This window comes from Buceros rhinoceros, unplaced genomic scaffold, assembly GCF_000710305.1.
Source record: "Buceros rhinoceros silvestris isolate BGI_N320 unplaced genomic scaffold, ASM71030v1 scaffold11351, whole genome shotgun sequence".
NCBI classification, from domain to species: Eukaryota; Metazoa; Chordata; class Aves; order Bucerotiformes; family Bucerotidae; genus Buceros; species Buceros rhinoceros.
Window position 1 is genome coordinate 182,002 of NW_010396102.1, and position 7,137 is coordinate 189,138.

Here is a 7,137-nt window from a genome sequence, read left to right on the forward strand (position 1 = left end):
GGCACCGAGCCATTCCTTGTCATGCGGTCGGGACCATCCTCCACGAATATTTTTCCATCTAGAAGTCACTGATCTGCTTTGCTAGTCTCATTTGACCGCGCTTCTTTGTTTATTCCCCAACCGCTTTGGACGAGCAAAAATTGCGCTGGCAGGAACATTTGTGGGAAAGCAACATCACGTTCCATACTTGTGCGAATAAATATTCACAAGAGAATCCACATCGAGAGCACTCGCACGGCCGCTCGCGAATTCCCTTCCCATTACTCACCAAAGAGACTAGTTGAATGTTTATAGCTGTTTGGTGGGCAACTGGCAAACAGGCGGGGAAGGCTGGTAATTTGTCTGAGCCTTTGAGTGTCGAGTCGGGATAGGAATGAAAGCATCTGGCTGGAGTTGACTAATGGAGTGGCACTGGTAGCCCAGGCTCAGAGCGACTCGTTTCTGTCTCCAGTAACTCCAGTTTGTCTCTTCGGGCTATTCATCAGAGCTAAAGGATGGAGAAAATCTGTGCAAGACTTACAGTCTGTTTATAGATTGTGATGACTTAAACAAAGAGCTGGATTTGCTGGATAAATGAGCAGAGCGTTATTCGACCAGCATCAGGGCAATGTGAAGACTCTGTTTACCTTTCGGGTTTGAGTGTTCTTGAAGCAATTACCACTTAATGCCTGTGCTTCTGGAGAGCTGTGACTGAGTGATGATTATCTCTTGGGAGTCCCCAGCTCTCTGCTCTAGTGCCCTGCACTGATGGATGCTGTTGTTTGGGCTTCTGCTTCTCTCCCTGCAGAGCACTGGCAAAAGCAGCTGTTGCCTCTTGTACTTCGGTTGGACTTCACCCCGAGTGACCTGTCACTGCTTGATTGCTCACTGTTTCCCTGTAGTGGAGGAGAAAGCACTAATAAACTGTTCCAGTTGTGGTTGTGTAGACAGATGTGGGGATGGTGGACACTTATTTTAAAATGGAGATCAACTGTCAGACAAAAGTTGCCTCATTCTTTAAGGGTGCGCTTGACAAAGGTAGCTGAAATAAAGTTGGATGTGGATCTGACAAGCTGGATGTGTATCTGAAGAAAGCAATTAGCACTTTGCAGCGTTTCCACCAACTGCATTAAGAGCTGGCTGATACATCTGAGAAGAGAGTCCTCATTGGGGAGCCCTCGTGAAATAAGAGAGGCGGCTCGCTGGGCTCCGCGGAGCTTGGCGCACTCTTATTCCATCGTCTCATCAGCGACCTAAAGCCATGACAAAATTAGTGCGGATGGAGCTTTTGTGCAGCACACGCGTTGGCCAGGAAGTGCACAGCGGTGACTGGAGAAGCAGTGCCGTGTCGTCTGGGAGGCTCGCTAAGCTCAGCCTGCGGAAATAAGACGCACTTTGATGCGGATGTAGCTTGACATCTGGGAGCAAGGCAGGCAAGCGGTGCCGATGGCGCTGCTGGCTGCGCCGCAGCAGTGGATGCCTTTGGGAGGGGCAGGCTGAGCTCCCAGTGTACCAGGCTGGCAAATAAAGGCCAGCACGGTGCTGGGATGTGTATGAGGAGAGCCTTGTGCTCCCCCACCAAACCGTGTGGCTTTGGCCTTTCTTTTCAAATGGGTGTCAGCAAAAAGGAGTCAGTGTGGAAGAGGGCTAGAAAAATTATTTGAGACCTGGGGAAAGCAAGATATTTAAAAGCTTTAAAAAAAAAAAATTACTTGGGATCATTTTGAGAGAGAAAACTTTGGAAACAGAAGGAAAAGATATGGTGAGAATCCTAGCTGGAAGCTAAACCCTTTCAGACCGGGATAGGAAGCATGTGTTTCTGCGTACGAATGCCACAGAGGATTTACTGTCTCTTGGTGCTCGTCAAGTCAAGCCTGCGTGCACGGGAGGGGGGCTGTTGCCAGGACCCGGATGAAGCTTTAATTGCAGAGCTTTAGTTCTCGAGCTTTACACAGCCGGGAGAGTGGGTGAAATGTGATGGCTGGGGTGATGCAGGAGGCCAGAACAGATGATATCATGGTCTCTTCAGGATTCAAAGCTTTATGAATAAATGCATTTGAAAATCCTGCTGTATTTGAGTGGGAAGCACTGGCGTTCCTTGTGATTGAAAGGGGAGATTGAGACTGGCAGCCACAATAATGTCCTTGGTGGTGGGAGTGTCGCAGCAGCATCGCTGGCTCAGCCCACCTTGTCTCCTCCAGTACATTCATAAAGGAGCCGAAACACTTGGGGCTAATGCTCATTACCAGCCCTGTCGCTTGGGAGTTGATCACAGGAAATAGGATTTAGATGAAAGACTGGCCAAGTAAAACAGTTGGTTATCAGATAGATATCTTCAGGTGTCTCTCCAGAATGAGTTTTGCAAGTGGAAGGCAGTTTTATGCCTTGCTCCAGGAGCTCTGAAACACAAGCAAACGGCTTTTGGCAAGACAAGGGGAACTCAGAGTGTATTTCTCCTTCCGTTCCTATCTGTCTGATTCTGAAGGTGTCTCTGTAGGTAGCATTCTGCTGGTCATGTTTCCAGTGTGCCATCAGAAGGGGTGGTTCTGAGGAGGCAGAGAGGGATAATAACTCCCCCACCCACCACACCCATTTATTCATTTACCAAAAGAAATCCTTCATTTTGGTGTAGAAAAACCAGGTAAAAATGTTTTCAGGTGACACGTGACTTGTGGTGATTTCTCCTAATCCAGTGCTACACTATATTGTGATGAAGCTGGGCGATAGGTCCCAGTGACGCTTTCCTCCCTGGAGTCCCTGAAAAGAGTGGAGCCTTTTCTCGTGCAGGCTGCAACGTGCCCATCTTGCCTTTCGGTCAAATTCCATTTTGCTTCTATTATCCCAGAACCGAGTCAGCAAGTTTAATTATCTCTCTTGTATTAAATGGTTTCCAGATCAGAGGCCTCAGCAATAGGTAAAATAATGGTGTCCATCTGCACCCCTCTGGAAGAGGGATGAAGGATGCTGTCATGTTACTATCTCTGTAGCTCGTGTGGCCCGGAGGCAGCAGGCTCAGAGACCATGACTCGTGATTAGGGGGTTTGGTGGTGGTCTCTCTTTTTTTTGCTGTTGTTTGGCTGCAGCTGGAGAGGAAATATCTTGGTGGTGTCAGCTGAAATGTAAACAGAATGTCCATCATCAATCAGGAGTCATTGAGGTTCATCGGCTCTTGCGTTCTCTCATGACCAGGGGAGAAGCAGATTAACGTGAAAAATACTGGTGCGTGCATGTGGTTTTGTGCATTTAAAGCTAACCAGATGTTTGAAACATCTCTCTGAAGTACAGATGATATAATGACTCCATAGTAATGCAGAGCATTGGCAAGGGAGACATGAATATCCCTTGGTGTGGCATGTAGAGATGAACTCCTGATTCCTGGGCTTGGATGAGTTCAGGAAGTTCACAGGCTACCTAAGGACAAAAGATTTCTGTTCCAGCCATGCGCTCTGTCCTCAAACACACAACACTGTTGGACCGAGAACATCTTCAGGTTATTGAATTCAGGGAAAGCCTCCGCTTGACAATCAGCTTGGCGCTCGCGGGATGCTTCTAACCCAGAGGCTTCACACAGGGATGTCCCTTGGGTGGTAGGTGGCTCAGGGGGATGTTCTGAGCTGGCTGGGGTCACCAGGGTGGCAGAGAGCTGTGGCCATGGGGATGGCTGTGCCAGGCTATGCCCCCCGGGCAGCGGTGGGGGTGGGATGCCTGGCAGTGCTGTTCGTGCGACATGGTGCTCGCTTGATCCTCTAGCACAGGAAAAGGAAAACACACACCAAAACCAGACACGATGACAAGACTGTGATACGGTTTTTGGCCACTTACCTGTAAGATCTCGAAAGCTACAGTGTGAATGGGGGGGAATAAAACACTCTGGGGTGCAGGTAATCTGATACGGAGGCACTGGTCCCAGTTCCTCAGCAGTAACACTATTGTCTTCAGAGAAGCTGTGCATACGTTTCTTTTTATACCAAACGAGCAGATAGCAATTTCCTGCCTCGCTTGTATTTTGAGGCCGTGGTCTCCCTCTGTCTTTCCCCCACTGCAGAAATTCACGGTAGCTCAAGGAATGCGGCATCTGTCAACACGTGCTGCAAGAGAAATACAGAAGCCTAAAACCAGGACCTGACAGGAGGTGGCTGACTGCGTTTTAACACAAAAATACCCTTTGCTGTTAATTTTGTTGCGGGAGGTGGGGGGGGTGGTGGTACGGGAGGAGGGGAGGAAGGCGCTAGTGAATGTCCTGCTTTTGTGCTTGGAGGACGGAGAAGACACAGCAGGTAACAGAAGGGTGTCACTCTGGGGACAAAAGCAAAACGCAGCCCCTGTGGTATGCGGCAGGGTAAATCTGGAATGATTTTGCTAAAAGGAGCAAACTTCAGCAGCATTTAGTCTGTGGGCTTTAACCTGCATTCCACCTGCCTGCTGCTTCGGCCAGAGCCCTGCTCCTGTTTCCTCTGCCCTCCTGCATCCTCTTGGGAGTAGATACCCGAAATGTTGGTGCCTGTTTTCTGCCTTGAGTACGAGTTTGAGGCTCTATAATGTCAGTTCAATTTCTAACCAGTTACTTTGCCATTGGATTTAATCAGTTTTTGTGTCCATTTCTTTAAACTTTAAATACTCAGCTCAATTTGAAGGGCTTCTCCAGCCTGCACTGGACCTGAAGGACTTTACGCCGTGTGTAATCTCTGTCACACTGGTTTCTGCAGTACAGATACCAGCAGCAAAAGTCCTGTGTGGGGTCAGGTCCAGTCTTGTGATCTCTGAAAAATGATAACATTGATAATTATGGTAAGAGAAACGTGTTGATTTTCTACGAAGAAGTGGCTAATGTTGGTTACTGAAGTAAAGGATCACCGAAGGTGTTTGAAGATGCTGATTTAAATGGCAGGTTTGCTTCGAGCTACACAGTTAATTCTCCAGAGAAGGTCTAATTGCTTGGCACTGGCACAACAATTTTCATCCGCAGCGCGTGATGGATTTGCGCTGCTCCGTCCCCTGCGCCGACAGCACAGTGCCCTCTCGTGTGCGGCGCGGAAACGGGCTGGGAACCATCGCAGCGGACACGGCTTCTGGAGTGTCGGGAAGAGATTGAGCTGACCCCTCACCACAGGTTGCTTTGTCATTTTTTTTTTTCTTCTTTGTGTTCTCCGTGGCGTGGTGGCTGTGGAGGCTTTTGAGTGCTGGTGTTTCAAAATATGGAAATGAATGAGCACTGCTTAAAAATCTTTGTAGTTAAATACACTGAATTCATTTATTTGGGGGGGGGAGGAAGTGGAAAGGTTTTGCCCATGTTCCTGACTCTCATGCTGCAGCGGGACTGTTTCAAGTGCAGAGGGAAGGTGGAGTCACAGGTTTGCCGTAGACCCTGCAAGCGAGAGAAACCTGTGTGCTCTCTTCTGGCACGATATTCCTCCCAGTCCTGGCACACTGCTGTGAAAAACCTCAATCGTTTTGCTGGCGGGGCTCTGGGTAATAAATCGCAGTCTCCATAGGGTGGCAATGGTCCGTGTGTTCTCCCGTCTCCATCTATTGCCGTGTTTTACCCTTAGCTGCTCGTCCCATTAGTGAACAGTTTGTCTTGTCTTTCTGCTGTGACTTATCAGAGTGAAGTTATCCAACCTCAACCTCTTGGGTGCTTTATATAGAGATTTTATTTTTATATATGGCTAGATATGAGCAAATAAACTTAATTACAGACCAGCATGTGTAACGCTGGCACGTGGCTCAGAAATGCTCTAGTGCTTTTTGATTGGTGCTAGAATAAAGACATCTACAAATGGATGTCCTTGGAACACGACGAATCGGAGGTGACTGCGTGTGGCGTGTCCTTTCGTCACGTCGGGCTGCAGTTGCAGGAGAACCTGTGCTGGAATCCAGCTGGGTTGGGGGGTGCTTGCTTTCTCAACATAATCAGGAGTAATTAATCTAGGGGTAAGACTTAAACCTTTCACGAGGTTTATAACTCTGGTTATAAACCAGACTTAGCTCCAGACTTAGTTGCTGCAGAAGGAGGGAGTAGAGTCTGCCTTTTTTTCCTGGTTTGTGTGGGTTTTTTTACTGTGTTATGGGAGTGTTTGTCTAGCAAGATGTATTTAATCTCCTTGGAGGTGGAGGAATGCATGTTAAATAAACACGAAGTTTGGGCACTCTCTAGGACTGGGTGTGTTTGCCTGATTTGTAGGAAGGGTGATGCATTTGGATGAAGGATTTATATTTTGCAGTCAGGTTCCCTTTGCGCTTACTCCAGCAGCTGAGCTTCGATGTTCAGATCCAGGATGCTGTCTTCAGCCAAGGGAAGTCATAAGGGGAGTGGAATTTCATAAGCCAGAGACGGTGTCCTTGTGGGTGAGCCTCTGGAGCGCAGGGTCCAGTTCAGCAGAGCTGCGTGTGAGGTGCAGCATCTGCCCTTTGGAATCTCACCGTTGAGCTGTGAGTTACAACTGATGACATTTCACCACGCTTGGTCCCATTTTTGCTTCCATTGATCCCATTTTGACTCCTTGCTTATGAGGATGGAGCTCCCAGAGTGGTCCTTCTGATTGGTGGTTGGTAGCTCCTCTGTTTGTAGTGAGAGGAGTACCTCCCACCTCCAGCATCAGCTTGGTGGGAGAAGCAGTCAGACTTCTTTTGGGCCAGGATAACTGGAACAATAGAAAGCACCGCTTGAAGCATTGGCCTCGCAGAAAGCCTGAGTCTGAGCTGACTCGGGGTAATTTGAAGGGTTTTCCCAGAGCGTGGCTGTGAGTACAGGGCTGGAACCCCGACTGGCTTGTGGGTGTGTGAGTCTGTATGTGTCAGAAGAGGCAAATAGGCCAGGAAAAATCCACAGAAGCCATGGTGCTGTGCACCGAGAAGATGCCAAGAGAACGAGAGGTTTCTCAGGCAGGGTGTTGGCTATGAAGGTAGCCTTGGAAGTGTCTGCAAGGAAATTCTCCTTCTGTTCCTACTCGAGTCAGGGAAAAATGACTTTGTGTGCACATTTTTCAGTTAAACAGGAAGCTACTTGACTCTTTCTCTTGGAAACCAGCAAGAAGATGCTGGGTTTTAGCTAACCATGCAGGTTGAAAGGGCCAATACCGCCTCCTGATTCTTCTGCCTGGTACTTGCCTACCAGAGCCTTTGCTCTGAGCTCGCTGTTGTATGTAAAGCAGAAGAGCG